Source organism: Trichechus manatus, unplaced genomic scaffold (assembly GCF_000243295.1).
Source record: "Trichechus manatus latirostris isolate Lorelei unplaced genomic scaffold, TriManLat1.0 scaffold00020, whole genome shotgun sequence".
Classification (NCBI taxonomy): Eukaryota; Metazoa; Chordata; class Mammalia; order Sirenia; family Trichechidae; genus Trichechus; species Trichechus manatus.
The window spans coordinates 12765982-12789137 of NW_004443956.1; the positions used below are offsets into that span (position 1 = coordinate 12765982).

Sequence of the window (23156 nt, forward strand, 5' to 3'; positions counted from 1 at the left end):
GTAGGGGAGGAGAGGGATGGCAGGCAGGCAGGGGGAGGAGGAGGAAGTCAGGTGGGGGAAGAGGGGATGCCAGGCAGGGGGAGCAAGGAGGGTGCCCTGTGGGGGGAAGGGGGGTGCCAGGTGGGAGGATGAGAAAGGTGTAGTCAGGGCGAGTAGGGGTATGCCAGCAGGGGGAGAGGGATGGCCTCGCAGGGGGAGGAGGGGACGTGCAAGACAGGGGATAGGAGAGGGTGGCAGGCAGGGGGGAGGAGGGGAGGCACACAACAGGGGGTAGAAGGGAGGTGCCAGGCAGGGGAAGAGAGGAGATGCCAGGCAGGTGGAGGAGGGGATGCCAGGCAGAGAAGAAGGGGGATGGCAGGCAGAGAGGAGGCGGGAGGGTGCCAGGTGGGGGCAAGAGGAGGTGTCAGGTGGGGGGATAAGGGAGGTGCAGGCAGGGGGAGGAGGGGAGGTGCAAGACAGGGGGGGGGCAGGCAGGGGGGACAAGGGGAGATGCATAACATACGGTAGAAAGGGGGTGCCAGGCAGGGGGAGGAGGGGATGGCAGGCAGGGGGAGGAGGGGGTGCCAGCCAGAGGGAGGAGGGGCATGCCAGGCAGGGGGAGAGGGATGGCCTGGCACGGGGAGGAGGAGGGATGCTAAGAGAGGCAAAGCGGGTGGCTGCCAGGCGATGGGGGGTGGGGGCGGGCGCAGCGCGGCGGGCCCAGCTGGGCGGGTGTCCTCGCCCAGGGAGCGGGGGCGGCTCGGCGCGGGTCGCTCACCTGATCCCCCGGGAGCCCGGCCTGAGCTTGGTAACCCGCTCCCGCTCGGCGGCGTCCAGCTCCGCCGGCGCCTGCGCCGCGGCAGCCGGAGCGGGGGAGGCGCAGGGAGCGTCTGCAAAGAACGCGGAGCTCAGCCAAGAGTTAGGGATCGACGCAGGAAACCTGCGGTCCTCCACCCTATGCTCTCACCGAGCTGGCAGCGCCGCGGCGGGCTTTGCCTGTCCTGTTTGCATCTTCAGCCTACACACAGACCCATCTTAGATGTGTAGATGCACCCCATACACATCCACCCGGCAGTCAGAATAGCATGGATGCCCGCTGATGTGACTTACATTGCGAACCCCCTGCCCCCCACCCCTCGCAAGGGGCGCTTTAGTTCTGGCTGTGTCTCAGGACCAGGGTCTGGCTGATGACCGCAGCCCGTAGCCCTTATGCACTTACTTAACCCTTGAGTCTTTACACAACGGACCCTGCACGAACACGCGCCCGCGAGCTCATCTCCGCCCTGTTTGAAGGGTCAACAGCAGCCAGGAGAAGCCCTTTACCGACTTTCCGCTGCGGACCGGCTTTAGTTACTCTGTGGGCTGTCCCAGGAGCTCCCCAAAGGGCCAGACACAAGTTAGCACAATGCCTGGCGTCTAATAGGTGCTGAAGGAATGAACATCGAATAAGAGAACGCGCAACACCTTATGAAAGGGCCAGAGGGGAGTGGGCCCATCGGGAGGAACCAGACCAGTGTTTGGGGGCAGTGGAGGGCAGACAGCAGCAAGCAGGTGAAAGGTCCCACTCACCTCACACTTACGGGCATTCTGGAGTTCAAGGTCCTGAGCTCCAAGTACTGCCTGCGACTGTGTTGTCCCTGTGACCAGGGAGCCCCATAGCCAGAGACTGAGGCTTTTAAGCCTCCTATAAAACACACTGACCCTACACAGCAGAGAAAGGCTCAGCCCTGGGAGGACGCCTCATTCAGTGCTCACACTAGCCCCTGTCACACGGCACCTTTGCTTCTGTTTTCAAGAACCTTCCCCAGAGCACCCTCCCACCCCTGGCTGCTCAGGGCACCCACTGTGGCCTTCCTCCCCAAATTTGCTTCCTCACTGCCCTTCATCAGAACTTGTCATGAAGGGGCTTGGTCCACACTAATCACTCTGCGCTACCTCTCTAGGAATGCTTGCCCTTGGCAAGGAGCATTGTGCAACAGAGCCTTCTACGCTCTCAAGGCAGCGTTTTGGACATGACGGCCAGCAGGGCAGGGGGAACAGCATTTTGAGGTGGGGAAGGCTTTGCCAAGTGACTTCAGGAGGGGAGACTGGAGAGCCATCTGAATAATGGGATTTGAGGGGCTTGAAAGGCTTGCTATGGTCTCGACACCCAGAGGTCCAACATGAGAGCTTCACTCTGTTGGGCTAAAAGGAGCCTATCTAAAGGTAGTACCTGCCACGCACACCCCACCACCCAGCTGTTAACTCACCAAGTAAGCTTCTCAGAGCCCTTCCGATGGGACAGACTGGTTGTTTTGAAAGTGAGGAGGTGGAAAGCGGCCCAGTCCTGACATGACGGTGTGTGTGTGTGTTGTGGGGGGCGGGGGGAGGTTGGTACAGGAGGCCCCAGAGGGTTAGCAGGCAGCCAGGACACCTTTCAGGGAGTAGATGGTCACAGCAGTCAACAAGCAGGTTGGCAGCTATGGCCAATGGGTAGTCCATCTGTCCACTCTTCTGACTGTCCAGCCATACCCTGTGCCTCCCCCTTCCCTGTCCTCCCATTCACAGAGGGCCAGGAGATCACCTAGGGTTAATGCTATCAAGGATCAAACTTTGGGGCCCTCACTCTGACTTCCTGGGTGGGCGGGGAGTGGTGTGAAGTGAGGGGCAGCAATTCTCCATCCCAAGGCTTAACACCTTGTATCTCTCTCCCTCTAGATGCGAACTCTGTGAGGCAGGACTGGGCTTGGACACTCCACGGCCTTGAACAGAGCCTGGCACAGAGGACGGCTCAGTACACGTTTGGAGAAAGATTGGGGCAGGCAGACCCCTGAGCTGGGAGGGCTGGGGTTGAGCTGAGTCAGAGGCTGGTGCTAGAGTTAAGGGGTGAAATTCCGTCATTCCCGGGAGTTTGAGGTTATTCCCTGCAGCACTGCTGGTATAGCAAGGAGTTGGGAACAACTTCAATCTTCAACAACATGCGAGGGGTTAAATAAATCACGATACATCATCCATCAGTGAAGCTGTCAAACAATGGGTATGCTCTCTATATGCTGTTAGAAAAGGATTTCAAAGCCATGTTAAGCACAAAAAGCGAAGTGTGAAGCATACTAACATTTTTAAATGAAAAGATATGTAACACTTGTTGGCATATATGTATATGTATGTGGAAGGATACAAAAGAAACTGTTAGCAATGGTTGCCTCTCATGAGTAGGGCTGGAGGACAGGGTTGGGAGGGAGACTTATTTTTCACTGTGTATTCTTTTGTAGCTTTTGAATTTAGAATATTTTACCAATTCAAACGATAAGTATAAGTTTTAAAAAATTATTTCTGTCTCATTAATCTCACCCCGTGGAGCACAATACATTGCCCATGCAGAGTAATACAAGCTTCATGAAGGAGTGGGGGAAGTGAACAGAGGGTTCTATGTGGTTCATTGTCACGGGCACAGAGATTTGTGGTCTGATTTTACATGGTGGGTGCTCAGAGTACATTGAAAGTATCCTGACTGAATGGGAGATTCATACACGTGAATAACTGCCTACACCAGGGAGGGAGGGAGGGACCAAGGGCAGCCACAGAGCCAGCCAAATGCTCCAGGAAAGGAGTAGAGCAAGTACTTATTTACCCTTGCCACGTGTAATCCTGCAGGATCGACGTTATTATTTACACTTACAGATGATAAAACCTTAAGTTCAAAGAGATCAAGTAACACATCTGAGGTCACGTAAGTCGTAGGTGACAGAGCTGGGATTCAAGTCCACTAGGTTTGACTTCTTCCCAGCACAGTGGGCTGCGTCTGGGGAGGGGGTGGGGACTGTTAGATGCGGACACCTCACAGAAGAGGCAGCTTTGGTACTGAGCCTTGAAGTGCCATGGAGTTTCTACACATGAACAACAAGGGGGAGGAGAGGGCCTGCCAAGCAAGGGACCAGCCCGAGCAGGACCCAGTGGCATAAGCGTGTGGTGTGCTCATGGACTGATTACTGTCCGGTGGAGAGAAAAACAGGGCTGGAAAGATAACGTGCCTGAGGCAGAGGGTTTTGAGTGCACGTGGAGGAGTTCGGGCTTTTTCCTGGGCCAGTGGGTGCTGCTAAAGTGCTGCTGTTAACTTTCTCCAAGGCTGCTGGCCCCCTGTCAACCTCCCACTGCCTTGGACTCGGGCTCTTCTGCCGGAAAGCCGGAAAGCCGGTGGTAGGGGCAGAGTCGACAGCTCTCTCCACCCTCCACTGTCCCCCTGAACTACCCACAGATCAGGACAGGAAGTTACAAAGGTTCCTGAAATTGCTCTGAGATTTAATCAGATTTATTCCCCATTTAGTATTTTCCTTTTCTTAAAGAGTCCTCCCCCACCAATTGTCTAAGCTTTCAGGCTCCGCAAAACCTGGACCTACCCCAGTAAATTGTGACTGCTCTTCCTTTCCTAGACAACTTTTCACTTTCTCTAGAGTTAATAATTATCTTTAAAAAAATATTTGTTATTTTTTTGCCTAGTTTTCTATGTACTTATAATCAAATTAGCCCTAGCTAACCATCTAAATCTGCCAGCCATCTAAATCTCCTCTTGGGGCATTCAGATTCCACAGGCTCTCCTGAGCCGCTGATCTGCCCCAATCTGGACTGCTCATGCACAGCTGTCATCCTAGGATCTCCCTTTACCCTAATCTTGGGTATTCCCTTCTCTCTCTACTGCTCATTTACTTATTCAACAAATAGATATTGAGTGCTTACTATATATCAGACACTGTTTTGACATTGAGGGTACAGCAGTGAGCAAGATGAACCAAAAAGTTTTTGCCGAGAGATAGATAATAGGCCAGAAAACTAAGAAAAGTATGTAGGATGTTAGATGGTGATAAATGCAATGGAAAAAAAAAAAAAAACCAGGAGCTGACTTCTACTTCTGGGAAGATAGAATAGATGTAATTTTCCCTATTCCTCCTGCTAAGTACAACCAAAAACCCTGGACATTATATATAAAACAACAATAAGAAGCCTCTGAAAGGTGGAAAGGGAAGAAGGCAGACCACCTTATGTTGTGACGTAAGGAAAATCACGGTGATAACTTCCCTGGGTCTTCTTTTTCCTCATATATCCCAGTCTTGAAGCTGAAGAAACACAGATACTGCAACAAGTGCGGATAAGAAAAAGGCCACCAAAGCATGCTGTCTCTAGCCAAAAGACAAGGAAAGGGGCAACCTAGCAAGACAGAAAAATTTTAGACAATAACTACTCTACACCAGACAAATAATACAGAAAAATTGTGACCCCCATCTCTCTCCCTGCCAGCAAAGGCCAAGTGAGGAGCCTGGACTTCCACACTCATGAGGTGGTAATATGGCACTCCAACAACCCAGAAAGGTTGGTCTCAGAAAAGGCCAAGTAGAGAGCTGGAACTTTTATTCCTTCTAGCTGATAATGAGGGCCCCCTTGCCCACTGTAGAACCAGTGAAGATAAGCTGGGGAGTCTGGACCACCTTCACCCTGCAGTCAAGAAGTGGCCCTCCCCCTCTCTACTAGCGTGGTCTCAGAAGAGGTCTAGTGGAGAGTCAGGACTTTCACCATTGCCCAGCATTAATGAAGCTATCCACCAGGGTGTCAGTGGAGACCACATGGGGAGCCATAACTCTCTCACTACAACCCAGAATTAACAATGAGACCCCCCATCTCAGGTGTCAACAGAGGTCTAGTGAGGAACCTGGACTTCTACCTTTACCTGGCAGTAACAAGGTGGCATAACCCCTTTCCTACTGGAGTGACGTCATAAAAAGCTAACCCAAACCTACAAACCTGTTGCTGTCGAATCAATTCCAACTCATAGTGACCCTATAAGACAGAGTAGAACCGCCACATAGGGTTTCCAAGGCTGTAATCTTTATGGAAGCAGACTGCCACTTCTTCCATGGAACAGATGGTGGGTTTGAACTGCTGACCCTTCAGTTAGCAGTTGAGCACTTAAGCACTGTGCCACCAAGACTCCTTTAATTAACACAGAAGGTTTAAATAAATCCAGAATCTCATAACATAATATGAAAATGTCCAGGTTTCAACAGAAAATCACTTGTCATACCAAGAAGCAGGAAGGTCTCAAACTGAATGAAAATAAAAAATAAAAACCAATCTATCGGTGCCAACACCAAGATAACAGAGATGTTAGAATTGTCTGGCAAATATTTTTTTAATTGTTGTAAAACTATATATAATATATATATATATAACAAAACATTTGCCAATTAAACAATTTTGTACATGTGCAATTCAGTAACATTGATTGTGTTCATTATGTTCTGACAAAGATTTTAAAACATCAGTGATAAAATGCTGTTATGGAATGAATTGTGTCTCCCCAAAATATCTGTCAACTTGGCTGGGTCATCATTCCCAGTATTGTATGATTGTGTAATCTGATGTGATTTCCTTATGTGTTGTAAACTCTATCACTGTGATGAAGTTATATGTGATCTCCTTATGTGTTGTAAACTTTATCACTGTGATGAGGTTATACTGATGATATCTGCAGGACTGGATGGTGTCTCAAGCTGATCTCTTTTGGGATGTAGAAGAGAGAAGCAAGCAGAGACACATGGGAGCCTCATGCCACCAGGAGGGGGGTGCCGGGAGTGAAGCACATCCTTTCGATGTGGGGTTCCTGCGCTGGGCTGCTCCCGGACCAGGGGAAGATTGACACATCACAGAGACCTTCCTCCAGAGCCGACAGAGAGAGAGGGCCTTCTCCTGGAGCTGGCACCCTTAGTTTGGACTTGTAGCCTACTGGACTTTGAGAGAGTAGACTTCTCTTCGTTGAAGCCATCCACTTGTGGTATTTCTGTTGGAGCAGCACTTGATGACTAAGACAAATGCTTTCATAAGCAATTATAAATACACTTGAAAAAATTAAAAAAATAGAAAGCTTCAGCAAAGCAATAGAAGATATAAAGAAGAACCAAATGGAAATTTTAGAAATGAAAAATGCAATAACCAAAATTATCAGGTCAGTGGATGGGCTCAATAGTTGAATGGAGTGGACAGAGAAAAGAATCAGTGAACTGAAAGATAGAAAAATAGAAATTACCCAATATGAAGAACGGAGAGTATAGACTGAAAGAAACAAACAACAAAACAGAGTCTCATAGACCTGTGGTACTGAAGATCTAACATTCATAACATTCATGTCATCAGAAAAAGAGGAGACACAGGATGGGGCTGAAAAAGTTCTCAAAAAAATCATGGCTGAAAACTTTCCAAATGTGGCAAGAGACCTACATCTACAGATTCAAGAAGCTTAGTGAACCATATATAGGATAAGCTCAAAGAAATCCATGCCAAGACTCATGATAAACTTCTGAGAATTAAAGACAAACAAAAAATCTTGAAAGCAGCCAGAGAAAAATGACCTTACATACAGGCGAAAAGCAATTACCATGACAGCAGATTTCTCATCAGAAACCATGAAGATCAACAGGAAGGGGCACAATATTTTTCAAATGCTGAAAGAAAAGAACTGTCAACCCAAAATCTTATATGTAGAGAAAATATCCTTTAGGAATGAAGCAGAAATCCAGACATTCTCAGTTGAAGGAAAACTACAAAAATTTGTCACCAGCAGACCTACTCTAAAAGAACGGCTAAAGAAAGTTGTCTAAACAGAAAGGAAACAATACAAGAAGGAATCTTGGAACACCAAGAAGGAAAAAAGAACATAGTAAGTAAAAATATGCATAAATACAATAAGTCTTCTTGAGTTGTCTAAATCATAACATTGTCTTATGTGGTTGTAAATTTGTGTAGAGGAAATGTTTAAGACAATTATAAATAGGGGAGGTAAGAAGATGTAAAACGACATAAGATTTCTATACTGCACTTGAAGTGGTAAAATGATGACACAGGTAGATTATGATAAGTTATAGATATATAATGTAATACCTAGAGCAACCACTAATAAAAGGCTATACAAAGAGATACATGCAAAAACACTATAAATAAAAATGGAATTTTAAAAATGTTCAAGTAATCCACAGAAAGACAGAGAAAAGAAAACAGAAACAAAAAACCTAGTGAGAAACAGAAACAAAAAATAAAATGGAAGACTTAAGCCCTAACATATCAATAATTACATTAAATGTAAACAGTCTAAATATACCATTTAAAAGACAGAGATTGGCAGAGTGCACGAAAAACATGACCCAACTATATGCTGTCTTTAAGAAACTAATTTCAAATATAACCATAGAAGAATACTGAAAGAAAAATGATGAAAAAGATATATCATGCAAATATTAATCAAAGGAAAGCAGGTGTGGCTATATTGACATTAGATAAATAGATTTCAGAGCAAAGAAAATTATCAGAGACAGAGAGGGGCATTCCGTAAAGATAAAAGGGTCAACCCACCAAGAAAACATAGCAATCCTAAACGTGTATGCATTGAACAACAGAGATAAAAAATATATGAAGCCACAACTGATGTAATTAAGAGGATAAATAAGCAAACCCACAATTATAGTTGGAGACTCCAACACTCCTCTCTCAACAATTGATAGAACTAGGCAGAAAATCAGCAAGCATATAGAAAACACAACAACACTATCTATCTAATAGGATCTAATAGACATTTATAAAACACTCTACCAAAAAATAGCAGAATACATATTCTTTTCAAGTGCCCATGGAATATACACCAATATAGAAAATACCCTTGGCCATAAAACAAACTTGAACAAATTTAAAAGAGTTGAAGTCATATAGAGTGTGTTCTCCAATCACAATTGAAATCAAACTAGAAGTCAGTATCAGAAAGGTAACAGAAATGTCTCTAAACACTTGGGAAACTAAACAACACACTTGCAAATAACCACGAGTGAAAGAGGAAGTCTCAAGGAAAATTTAAAAAAGACATTGAACTGAATAAAAAAGAAAATGCAACATATCAAAATTTGTGAGACATAGCTAAAGCAGTGCTGAGAGGGAAATTTATAGCACTAAATGCACACATATAAAAGAGGAAAAGTCTTGACCAATAATCTAAGCTTCCACTTCAAAATAAGAAAAAATAACCAAAAAGCAATCAGAAGGAAGGAAATAACAAAGAGCAGAAATCAATGAAATTGAAAACAGAAAAACAATACCGAAAATCTATGAAACAAAAAAGCTGGTTCTTTGAAAAGATCAATGAAATCGACAAACTTCTAGTAAGACTGACAAAAAGAAAAGATACAAAGAAGGCATAAATCATCAATATCAAGACTAGAACAGGAAATATCACTACAGACCCCACAGATATAAAAAAAAGATAATAAGGAAATACTACAAACAACTATGCAGCCCTGGTAGCATAATGGTTACGAGCTCGACTGCTAACCAAAAGGTTGGCAGTTCGAATCCACCAACTGCTCCTTGTAAACCCTATGAGGTAGTTCTACTCTGTCCTATATGGTTGCTATGAGTCAGAGCTGACTCAATGGCACCTAACAACAACAATAACATGAACAACTATATACACATATATTTGACAACTTAAATGAAATGGACCATTTTCTTAATAAACACAAATTGCCACAATTCACCAAATATGAAAAGGCCATTTGAATAGCTCTACAACTATTAAGGAAATTTAATAGTAATTTAAAAGCACCCCTAAAATAAATCTCCAGGTCCAGAGGGTTTCACTGGAGAATTCTACCAAACATTTAAAGAAGAATTAGCACTAAGTCTGCGCAATCTCTTCCAGAAAATAGAAGAGGAAGAAACACCAAATTATTTTATGAAGTTAATATTGCCATGACACCAAAACATACAAAGAAAATACAAGGAAGAAGGAGAAGGCGAGGAGGAGGGGGAGGAGAAGAAAACTACGGACCAATATCCCTCATGAATAAAGACACAAAAATCCTTAACAAAATATTAGCAAAATAGAATTCAGCAATATATAAAAAGAATTATACACTATCAACAAGTACATTTTATTCTAGGGATGTGAGGCTGATTTAATATTTGAAAATAAATCTCTATAATCCATCATTTTAACAGGCTAAAGAGAAAAATCATATGATAGTATTGATTGATGCAGAAAAAATATTTGACAAAATTCAACACCGTTATAGATTGAATTGTGTCCCTCCAAAATATATGTCAACTTGGCTAGGCCATGATTCCTAGTATTGTGTGGTTGTCCTCCATTTTGTGATGTGTTGTAAATCCTAACCTCTACGCCTGTAGTTATGGTCCCATTTGGTTGTGATTTCTCTGTTATGTTAATGAGGTAGGATTAGGGTGGGATGTACTAGAGGGTGTGAGTCAAGTCACCACTTGTGATCATTAAGGTTGTGTGTCAACTTGGCAGGGCCATGATTCTCAGTGGTTTGGCAGTTGTATAGTGATGTAGTATGACAGTTGTATAATGATGTAATCACCTCCATGATGGGATCTACTAGGAGTAACCAATCAGTTGAAAAGGAGTTTCTTTGGGGGTGTGGCCTGCATCCAATATGGGTTGGCTTTCTGGAAGGCTCAGGGGCTTTTGCTTGCTCTGGATCCTGCAGTGGCTCCTGTTCGTCTGACCTCTGGCTCATGGGGTTTGATCTGCCAGCTTAACTGCCAATCTTGGGATTCATCAACCTCCGCAGTCTGTGAGCCAGTGGCCTGCCCGCTTACCTGCCAATTTTGATTTGCCGGCCTCCACAGCCTGTGAGCCAGAAGCCTGTTATCTGACCTGCCAATCTTGGTTTAGCCAGCCCCTGCAGCCGTATGAGTCGGGAGAAGCCTCCAGCCTGACCCATGGACTGGGTCAGCCTCTACAACTGCATGAGCTATTTCCTTGATATAAATCTCTGTCTCTGTCTCTCTATTTTTAGACACTTCACTGGTTTTGCTTCTCTAGAGAACCCAGCCTAAGACATATGGTACCGAGAGAGGTTCTAGAGAAACAAAACTGTAAGGATGAGTTTTCTAAATCGGTTCTCAAATCTGATTAGTCTTATAGATGTTGATGACTCTGCTTCCAGTAGTAAACCCATGTTAACCCATGGTGTGGGTTGGCAGTAGAAATATGCAAAATATCACTACCAATAGATCAAGTATTGGTGAGAGGCGAGGCTCCGGTTGAGTGCATGTTTGATACTTTTCTACAATTTTGTCATAATGAGAAGTATAAAGAAGCTGCTTGGTTGGCCCTACTTTTGCTAGACAAAGTAGTGAAAGATAGAGATGAGTTCAGAGTTTCAGAGTCAAAGCTCAAGTGATGCATAAAAGACCTCACAGTTTCCACTTGTGCCTTGAAAGAAAGCCTTATTTCTTGTAGTAACAAAGCTGATATTGCTGAAAACCAAATCCAGAGTCTTACTGTAAGAGTGGCTGAATTACAATGCCAACTGAATTCCCAACCTTGAGTGGTGTGTCTGAAGTTAAAATGAGGGCATTGATTGGGAAGAAATGGGATCCTGAAACTTGGGATAGGGACATATGGGCAGATAATCCAGAAGCTGGGAACACCGAGCCCTTAAATTCTGTTGAATCACTCCTGCCAATAGAACAAGCCTCTCGCTCCCATCTGAAGAGATTACTCTACCTTTGTCTGCTAAGCCACCCTCCTCGGTGAAACCATTAGCTTCTCCACCTCCATCTGATGAGATTAACCCAGCTGTGTCTGAAGAGTCTTTGTCTGAATCATTGCCTGGGCATTGCCTGAGACAGATGTCTTATAAGACAATGCTGAGTGTTCTCAAAACACACCCCCAGCACTCATTTTGGCTTCTAGACCTATAACTAGACTTAAGTCCCAGTGAGCCCCGAAAGGTGAAGTCCAAAGTATGACCCAGGGGAATATACGCTACACTCCAGAAGAATTGCTTAACTTTTCTAATATGTAGAAACAGAAACCTTGGGAATATGTGTAGGAACAGCTATTGAGGGTGTGGGATAATGGTGCAAGGAACATAAAGTTGGATCCGTCTGAGTTTATTGACATGGGCCCACTTAGCATAGATTCTTCATTCAATGTTTCAGCTCAAGGGGTTAGGAAAGGATCTAATAGTTTATTTGGTTGGATCGCTGAGCATGGATTACATGGTGGCCTACACTAAATCAAGCTGAAGTACCAGACCTGCCTCGGTATACTATAGAAGAAGGTATCCAAAGACTTAGGGAAGTTGGCATGCTAGAGTGGATTTATCAGGTTAGACCCACAGATCTACACATTCAGTGCCCAGAAGACACATCTTTTACTACAGTGGTGAGGAAAAATTCGTGAAGGGAGCTCCAGGTGAGGTGAACAACAATCTAACTAGAATTGCTGGAATAGAGAGTCACAGCCCCTCAATCAAGTCTCATACTTGAGTGAATTTACAGACTCACAACCCCTTGAATGAAGGAGAGGCCAGGTCCCTTTGAGAAAGGACCCTACTACCTTGTCAAAAATATACTGTTAATATTCCTACCAACCTTCCCCAAAAAGATCTATGACCTTTTATGAGAGTGACTGTTCATTGGGGAAAAGGAAATAATCAGACTTTTCAGGGATTACTGGATACTGGCTCTGAAATGACACTAATTCCAGGAAACCCAGAATGTCACTGTCACCCACCAGAGTGGGGGCATATGGAGGTTAGGTTATTAATGGAGCCTTAGCTCAATTTCATCTCACAGTAGGTCCAGTGAGTCCCTGAACCCATCCTGTAGTGATTTCCCCAGTTCCAGAATGCATAATTGGAATAAACATACTCAGCAACTGGCAGAACCCCCACATTGGATCCCTGACATGTGGATTAAGGGCTATTATGGTAGGAGAATCCAAGTGGAAGCCATTAGAACTGCCCCATCTAGGAAAAGAGTAAACCAAAAGGAATACCACGTTCCTGGAGGGATTACAGAGATTAGAGTTACAATCAAGGACTTGTGGTGATTCCCACCCATCTCCATTTAACTTGCCTATTTGGCCTTTGCAAAAACCAGACGGATCTTGGAGAATGACAGTGGATTACCATAAACTTAACCAGGTGGTGACTCCAACTGCAGCTACTGTTCCAGATGTGGTTTCATTGCTTGAGCAAATTAATACATTCATGGTACCTGGTATGCAGCTATTGATTTGGCCAATGCTTATTTCTTGATTCCAGTTTTGAAGGAACATCAGAAGCAGTTTGCCTTCAGCTGGCAAGGCCAACAATATACCTTCAGTGTTCTACCTCAGGGTTATATCAACTCTCCAGCCCTATGTTGTAATTTAGTCTTCAGGGACCCTGATCACCTTTTCCTTCCACGAGTCACACTGGTCCATTACACTGATGACATTATGTTCATTGGACCTAGTAAGGAAGACATATCAATGACTCTGACTTATTGGTAAAACAAAAAATCAGGGCCCTTCCACCTCAGTGAAATTTCTATGTGTCCAGTGATGTGGGGCATGTTGAGATATTCCTTCTTAAGTGAAGGATCAGTTGTTACATCTGTCCCCTTCTACAACTAAAAAGGAGGCAACACTTGGTGGGCCTCTTTGGATTTTGGAGGCAACATATCCCTTGTTTGGGGTGCTACTCTGGCCTATTTATCAAGTGACTCAAAAAGCTGCTAGTTTGGAGTGGGGCCCAGACTAAGAGAAGGCTCTGCAACAGGTTCAGTTTGCAGTACAAGCGACTCTGCCACTTGGGCCATATGATCCAGAAGATCCAAAAGAGCTTGAAGTGTCAGTGGCAGATGAAGATGCTGTTTGGAGTCTTTGGCAGGCCCATATTGGTGAATCACAGCACAGGCCCTTGGGATTTTTGAGTAAAACCCTACCATTTTCTGCAGATAACTGCTCTCATTTTGAGAAACTGCTTTTGGCTTGTTATTGGGCCTTAGTAGAGATGGAATGCTTACCATGGGCCACCCAGTCACCATGCGGCCTGAGCTGCCCATCACAAACTGGATGTTGTCTGAGCCACACAGCCATAAAGTCAGACGTGCACAGCAGCACTTCATCATTAAATGGAAGTGGTATATGTGAGATTGGACATGAGCAGGACCTGAAGGCACAAGTAAGTTGCATGAGGAAGTGGCCCAAATGCCCATGATATTCATTCCTGTCACATCACCTGCCCTCTCCCAGTCTGCATATATGGCCTTATGGGGAGCTCCCTATGATTAGTTAACTGAGGAATAGAACACCTGTGCCTGGTTTACAAATGGTTCTGCATGATATGCAGGCAGCACTTGAAAGGAGGCAGCAGCAGCACTGCAGCCCATTTCTGGGACCTCCCTAAAGGACAGCGGTGAAGGGAAACCCTCCCAATGGTCAGACTTCGAGCAGTTCACCTGATCGTTCACTTTGCTTGGAAGGAGAAATGGCCAGATGTGCAACTGTATACTGATTCATGGGCTGTGGCTGTTTGGCTGAATGGTCAGGGACTTGGAAGGAACATGATTGAAAAATTGATCACAAGGAGATATGGGGAAGAGGTATGTGGATAGACCTCTCTGAATGGGCCAAAGAAGTGAAGGTATTTGTGTCTCACCAAAGGAACGCTCACCAAAGGATGACCTCGGCCGGGGAGGATTTTTAACAATCAAGTGGATAGGATGACACATTTTGTGGAAACCAGTCACTCTCTTACCCCAGCCACTCCTGTCATTGCCCAATGGGCTCATGAACAAAGTGTCCATGGTGGCAGGGATCGAAGTTATGCATGGGCTCAGCAGCTTGGACTTCCACTCACCATGGCTGATTTGGCTACAGCCATTGCTGAATGCCTAATCTGCCAGCAGCAGAGACCAACACTGAATTCCCAATATGGCACCATTCCTTGAGGCGATCAGCCAGATTGATCTTTCATCACGGAAAGGGCGGCATTTCTTATTTATTGGGATAGACACTTACTCTGGATACAGATTTGCCTTCCCCGCATGCAATGCCTCTGCCAAAACTATCATCTGTGGAAGCACAGAATGCCTTATCCACTGCCTTAGTCATCTAGTGCTGCTGTAACAGAAATACCACAAGTGGATGGTTTTAACAAAGAGAAATTTATTCTCTCACAGTCTAGTAGGCTACAAGTCCAAATTCACGGTGTCAACTCCAGGGGAAAGCTCTCTCTCTCTGTCAGCTCTAGAGGAAAGTTCTTGTCATCAATCTTCCCCTGGACTAGGAGCTTCTCTGCACAGGAATCCTGGTTCCAAAGAACACACTCTGCTCCAGGTGCTTCTTTCTTGATGGCATGGGGTCCCCAACTCTCTGCTTGCTTCCCTTTCCTTTTACGTCTTGTAAGATAAAAGGTGGTGCAGGCCACACCTCAGGGAAATTCCCTTTACATTGGATCAGGGATGTGACCTTAGTAAGGGTGTTAAAATCCCATCCTAATCCTCTTTAACATTAAACTACAATCACAAAATGGAGGACAACCACACAATACTGGGAATCGTAGCCCAGCCAAATTGATACACACATTTTTGGGGGGACACAATTCAGTCCATGACACCCACCATCATGGTATCCCATACAGCAACGCCTCAGATCAAGGGACTCACTTCACAGCAAATGAAGTTCAGCAATGGGCCTATGCTCACGGAATTGACAGGTTTTACCATGTTCCTCCTCATCCTGAAGCACCTGGCTTGATAGAATGAATGAATGGCCTTCTAAAGACACAATTAAGGTGCTAGGTAGGTGGCAACACTTTGCAGGGTTGGGGCAAGAGGCTGTATCTGCTCTAAACCAGTGTCCAATATATGGTACTCTTTCTCCCATAGCCAGGATTCACGGTTCTAGGAATTAAGGGGTGGAGATTGGAGTGGCCCATGCACTATTACCTCTAGTGACCCACTTGCAAAATTTTTTCTTCCTGTCCCCATGACCCTATGCTCTGCAGATCTAGAGGTCTTAGTTCCAAATGGAGGAATGCTCCCACCTAGAGAAACAACACAGATTCTGAACTGGAAGCTAAGAATGCCACCTGGCTCCTCATGCCTCTGAACTAACAGGTAAAGAAAGGAGTTACCATATTGGCTGGTGTTATTGATCCTGACTATCTGGCAGAAATTGGATTGATGTTGCATACTCTTAAAAAAGAGTATGTCTAGAATACAGGAGATCCCTTAGGGCATCTCTTAATACTACCATGTCCTGTGATTAAAGTCAATGGAAAACTACAGTAACCAAATTCCAACATGTGTACTAATGGCCCAGACACTTCAGGAATGAAGGTTTGGGTCATCCCACCAGGCAAAGAACCACGACCAGTTGTGGTGCTTGCTGAAGGTAAAGGGAATATGGAGTGGGTGGTAGAAGAAGGTAGTTCTAAATACCAGTTATGACCACATGGCCAGTTGCAGAAATGAGGACTCTAATTGGTATCAATATTTCCTCCTTGTATGTGTGTATCAAATATTTCTGTTTTCTTCACTTATAAAACATAAAACGTAAATGAGGCTAGCACATTTTCAGTTGTATGCATGTTAGTTGTATCATGTTAGGTGCAAGTATGACTTTGTAATTATATTTAGAGATTGTGTTTGGTTTAAGGAGATTTGTGCAGGTGCCAAGCTGACAAGGGGTGGACTGTGATGGTTGAGGTTGTGTGTCAATTTGGCTGGGCCATGATTCTCAGTGGTTTGGTAGTTATGTAATGATGTAGTTTGGCAGTTGTGTAATGATGTAGTCATCCTCCATGATGTGATCTGATGTGATCACCGAATCAGTTGTAATGGGAGTTTCCTTGGGGACCTGAATCTCTCTGTATATGGACATTCTGGCAAAGCTTCCTTGTTTGCTGTGGATCCTGCATCCAGCTTGTCATCCTCTGACCTCTGGTTCTTGGGACTTGAGCCAGCAGCCTGCCATCTTGCCTGCTGATCTTGGGTTTGTCAGCTCCTGCAGCTATGTGAGGCAGGAGAAGCCTCCAGCCTGACACCTGATCCAGGGAGCTGGGACTTGACAACCTCTACAACTGTGTGAGCCATTTCCTTGAGATAAATCTCTTTGTCTGTCTCTCTCTCTCTCTATATATATATCCACTTAACTGGTTTTGCTTCTCTAGAGAACCCAGCCTAAGACTGATGGTAATTCCAAACTGATATACAGATTTAACTCAATTCCTGCAAAAATCCTAGCAAGAATTTTTGTATATATAGACAATATTATTCTAAAATTTATATGGAAAGGTAAAGGAAATAGAATAACTAAAAGAGTTTTGAAAAAGAAGAATAAAGTGGGAGAAGCCAGTCTACTCAATTTCAAGACTTATGATATACCTACAGTAATCGAGACTGTATGGTATTGTCACAGGGATAGACAAATAGATCAATGGAACAGAACAGAGAACCCAGAAATACAAAAAACCAAAAGCTCAACCTGTTGCCTTCGAGTCAATTCCAACTCACAGAGACCATTTAGGACAGAGTAGAACTGCCTCAAGGGGTTTCCAAGGCTGTAAATCTTAACGGGAGCAGATTACCATATCTTTCTCACATGAACCCAGAAATAGACCCTCACAAATCTGCCTGTTATGGATTGAATTGTATCCCCCTAAAATATATGTTGAAGTCCTAACCTCTGTACCTGTGAATGTGATCCTGTTTGGAAATAGGGTTTTTCTTTTGTTATTTTAAGTAGGTCGTACCTGAGTACGATGGGTCCTAAACCTAACCCCTTCTGAGTGGTGTCTTATAAAGGGGCATACGGATGGAGGCAGATACATCTATACGCAGCAAAGGAATGCCAAGGATTGCTGGCAGGATTTGGACTTTTAGTCTTCAGAACTGTGAGGAAATAAATTTCTCTTCTTTAAAGCCACCCACTTTGAGGTATTTGTTATAGCATCCCTAGGTAACTAAGACAATGCCCAAAAAATGGTGCGGGAGCAATTGGACAGCCATGGTGAAAAAAATGAGCCTTGACCTAAACTTCATACCTTATACAAAAACTAACTCAAATGAACCACAGACTTAAATGTAGAACATAACACTATAAAACTTAAAAAAAAGAAAACGTTGGAGAAAATCTTGGGGATCTAGTGCTAGGCAAAGTGTTCTTAGACTTGACACCAAAAGCATGATCCATAAAAGAAAAAAAAATTGATAAATTGGACTTTATTAAAATAAAAAACTTTTGCTCTGCAATGGCCCTTGGTAAGAGAATGAAAAGACAAGTAGAGTGGGAGAAAATATTTGCAAATCACACATCAGACAAAGGACTAGTATCTAGAATTTACAAAGAACTCTCAAAACTTACAGCCTTGGAAACCTCTTGAGGCAGTTCTACTCTGTCCTAAATGGTCTCTGTGAGTTGGAATTGACTCAAAGACAACAGGTTGAGCTTTTGGTTTTTTGTATTTCTGGGTTCTCTGTTCTGTTCCATTGATCTATTTGTCTATCCCTGTGACAATACCATACAGTCTCGATTACTGTAGGTATATCATAAGTCTTGAAATTGAGTAGACTGGCTTCTCCCACTTTATTCTTCTTTTTCAAAACTCTTTTGGTTATTCTATTTCCTAGTAGTAAAACCAAACAAACAAAAAACAATTCAATTAGAAAATGGGCAAAAGACATGAAGAGATACTTCACTGAAGAGAACATGGAGATGGCAAATATGCACATGAAAAGATGCTCAACATTATTAGTAATTACACTATACACCTATAAGAATGACTAAAATAAAAAATAGTGACAATACCTGTTACGGATTGAATTGTGTCTCCCAAAAATGTGTGTCAACTTGGCTAGGTCATGATTCCCAGTATTGTGAGGTTGTCCTCCATTTTGTGACCTGATGTAATTTTCCTATGTGTTGTAAATGCTAACCTCTAAGATGTTAATGAAACCTTAGTGGCTTAGTGGTTAAGAGCTTGGCTGCTAACCAAGGTCGGCAGTTCAAATCCACCAGCTGCTCCTTGGAAACCCTATGGGACGATTCTACTGTGTCCTATAGGGTCGCTATGAGTCTGAATCAACTCCACAGCGACGAGTTATGATGTTAATGAGGCAGGATTAAAAGCTGTTATGTTAACGAGGCAGAATGCAATCTACAGGATTAGGTTGTATCTTGAGTCAATCTCCTTTGAGATGTAAAAGCGAATAGAGCAGAGAGGAGAGGGGCCTCTTACCACCAAGAAAGAAGTGCAGGGAGTGGAGCACATCCTTTGGACCCCGGGTCCCTTCACTGAGAAGCTCTCAGATCAGGGGAAGATTGACGACAGTGACCTTTCCCCAGAGCCGACAGAGAAAGACTTCCCCTGGAGCTGGCACCCTGAATTTGGACTTCTAGCCTCCTAAACTGTGAGAGAATACATTTCTGTTTGTTAAAACCATCCACTTGTGGCATTTCTGCTATAAAAGTACTAGATAACTAAGACAATACAAAGTACTGGAGAGGATGTAGAGAAACTGGATTACACAAAAATTGCTAGTGGAAATACAAAATGATACAGCCACTCTGAAAAACAGTTTGGCAGTTTCTTGAAAACTGAACTGCATTTACCAAGTTGTTGTTGTGTGCCATTGAGTCAATTCTGACTCATAGTGACAGAGCCGGATTAAGGCATGTGAGGGTCCTAAACACTGATAATCTGTGGTGTCCCTTCCTCTGTTTACTCATGCATTTGAATGGGATATGTGACTTATATATGTACATGTATATATATATATATATATATACATACATACATACATATATGTATATGTCTTAGCTATCCATGATGTAACTTTTTAAATGAGACTACAATATTAACGATTGATTGCAAAAGTGGCATATGCCATTTTAGAGGAATGAGATGAACTGGGGTGTAACATTTTTAGTGGATGCAGGGTACTAAGAGTTTTACTATATACCACATTTTCTACAAAAAGAATATTCCACATACTCTACAACAAAGAAAATGAGTCAGTGAACTTAGTTGTTTCAACAATCAATATAAAATTCTGTCGATCTCCCACAACCAAAAACTTTTACCAATTTTGGTTTAAACACCTCATATTTCAGTTTTGCTGCTTGTTTTGTAATAAATGCTATAATCATAAATGAACAAATGAAAAGATGTTATAAAAGAAAATTTAATGATCAGAAAACAAATAGTACAACAAATTACTATATTTTTAAATAGATCTTTCATCTCTAACATGTTACAATTAAAAACATTTTTCTTTTCTATGCTGTTACAAATTCTTCGATGATTTCATCACAGTTAAGCTGCCGAACAATATCTACTTCCATATTTATAAAGATAATGAATCGAGTCTTTCTTGAACCTTGCTGTGTTCTTGCTTTTCCTTATGTCCCATCTGCTTGACATTTACGGGTCTTTGCTCTGGACAACTGGTGTCCCTGTTTTGTTGATGTCCTAAGCATATGTTTACCTGGCTTATTTTGTAATCTGTCCCTGCATAGCAACCTTTTAAGACAGAATAGAACTGCCTTATAGGATTTCCCAGGCTGTAATATTTATAGGAGCAGATCACGAGGTCTTTTTTTCTACAGGGCCACTGGTGGGTTTGAACCGACGACCTTTCCATTAGCAGCTGAGCGCTAAACCATTGTACCACCAGGGCATCTTGCATTTACCATACAACCCAGCAACTGCACTCCTGGGCATTTATCCTAGAGAAATAAAGACTTATGATCACCACCTCCTCCAAAACAAAACAAAATCTGTACAGGAATGTTCAGACCAGCTTTATTCAAATAGTTAGAAATTGGAGACAATCCAGATGTCCTTCAACAAGTAAATGGTAAACAAACTGTGTTATAGCCATACCATGGAATTTTACTCAGCAATAAAACAGAATGAACTATTGATACATGCAACGACCTGGATGAATCTCCAGAGAGTAATGCTGAGTTAAAAAAAAAAAAATCATGAAAGATTACATACTGTGTACTGTAATTCCATTTACGTAACATGAAGAACAGATTAGTGGTTGGCAGGAGTTAAGGAAGGGAAATGGGTGTGGGAGGGGAAGGGGGTGGCTACAGAAAGGGAGTATGAAGGATCCTTGTGGTGATGAAAATGTGCTGTATCTTGACTGTATTGCCAATATTCTGGTTGTGATATTGTACTATAGTTTTACAAGATTTACGTTGTGGGAAACTGGGTAAAGGGATCTCTCTGCATTATTTCTTACAACTGCATGTGAATTATCCCAAATCAAAAAGTTTAGTTAAAAAAAAGGAAAGAAAGAAATCCGTGAAGGGAGATGGGGAGGTTGTGATGGGAGGGAAGAGGCGACAGTAAGTGCAAAGTCCCTCGGTTTACAGGGCTTGGTGTGTTAGAGGAACTGCAGTGTGGCTGGAGGGTACGGAAACATTAACAGGCTATGAAGTCAGAGAAAATGGTGTGTGGGTGAGTGTGTGTGTGTGTGTGTGTGTGTGTGCGCGCTGAGAGGAGCAAGATGGTGTAGGACCTTGTAGGCTATTTCAAGGACTTTGTCTTTGACTCTGAATTAATGGGAAGCCAATGGAGGATTGAGAACAAAGATAGATATAATCTGATTTACATTTAGCAGGACAAACATGGCTGCCATTCTGAGCATAGATTTTAAGGAGCAAGGCAAAAACACAGAGACCAGGTAAGAGGCTATTGCAAAAATTCAACTATACAATGGTGGGTTAGAATAAAAGATAATAATAGAGAAAGTGAGAAATGGCTGGCCTCTGGGTATTTGGGAGGATTTCGAATGAGATTTTTTCTCAGATTGGAGATGGGTGCAAAAGAAAGACAGGAGTCTAGAACATTCCAAAGGATTTGACCTGCGCACAGCTGGAAGGATGGAGCTACCATTTACTGACATGGGAAGGGTTAGGGGAGGAAAGTGTTTGAGGAGTAGATCAAGAGCTCAGTTTTGTACATGATAAGTTTGAGATGCTTATTAGATATTCAAGTAAAGACTCCAAGTTGACATTTGGATATAGGAAGCTGGAATTTAGACTGGAAGTATAAATTTAGGAATCAACATTTAGAAAGTGTTTAATGCCATGAGACTGGATGAGCTCACCAAGGGAATGAATGTGGATGAGGAAGAGATTTAAAAAAAAAAACAAACAAACCAGACTGAGGGCATTTCAACATTAAGGAATCAGCTATAAGGACAAATCAGGAAAGGAAGCTGAGAAGGAGCCACCATGAACTGGGAGAAAAACCAGAAGAATATGGCATCCTGGAAGCCAATTCAAGAAAGTATTCTAAGAAGAAAGAAGTAATCAACTGCGTCAAAAACTGCTGGTAGGCTGAGCAACTTGAAGACTGAGAACTGGCCATAGGATAAAGGAATAAGGAGGTCATTGTTAGCCTTGATAATAATAGTTCTGATGAATCCGTGAGGCAAAAGCCTGAAGAGCAAATGGAGAAGAAGAGTTAGAGACAGCAAGTACAAACAGTCATTTAGAGCAGTTTTGTTATAAAGAGAAGCAGGAAAATGAGGCTGGAGGGAGAAATGGAGTTGAAAGACTTCTTTAAAATGGGAGAATTAACATGTTTGTAAGCTGATGAGAAACAGCCAATAGAGGGGAAAATTGACGATGCTGGGGAGAGGGAGGACAATTGCTGGAACAATTTCCTTGCGTAGGTAGAGAGGGAGAGCATGGAGAATTCATCTACAAAATTGGTTTTCAATCTTGACTGTATGTTAAAATCATCTGGGAATGTTTAAAAATCCCTATGCTCAGGCCACACCTCAGACCCATTAAATCAGAATATTGGAATGATCTGGCAAAGAATAGGGGGGATGGAAAAGTATAAGGGTCCAGAAGCAGGTGGGCAGGAAGATGTTGTGTGGTAGAGTGTGGAAGTTCTCGTTCAACTATGAAAGAGGAAGCAAAGTCGAGTTTGGGGGTTGGAGGAGGAAGGAAGGTACAGAATTACTACTTTTATGTGGAAAGGTAGCAGTTGTTGGTAATGAGAAAAATCTAGAGTAAGACTATGGAAGTGAGTGGCTGAGGAAGGGTGGAAGACAAGAATGTTGGAGGAAAGGAGTTAAATAAAATTATCAAGAATTTAGACAGGAGGAGACTCCGGCAAGATGGCAGTCTAGGCAGAAGCACCACGCTGTCCCTCCACAACAAAGATCCAAAAAACTAAGCCAAACAGAGAATCAACAATCCTGAAACCTAGAACATCAAATGAAGAGAGAAAGAACTCAGCCGAACACCAAACAGAGTAAGAATACTGAAAGAGAACAGAGAGCGAGGAGAGATTCATGCAGAGGTCCCCTACCAGCTAACGCAGCGCGGATCC

General features: G+C 43.3%; 1 pseudogene; it reads left to right on the top strand.

Annotated features, from left to right (window-relative positions):
• Nucleotides 1-666: 666 nt before the first annotated feature.
• The window catches only part of LOC101348156 (low molecular weight phosphotyrosine protein phosphatase pseudogene), a 40953-nt pseudogene continuing 18463 nt past the window's right edge, over nucleotides 667-23156 (top strand).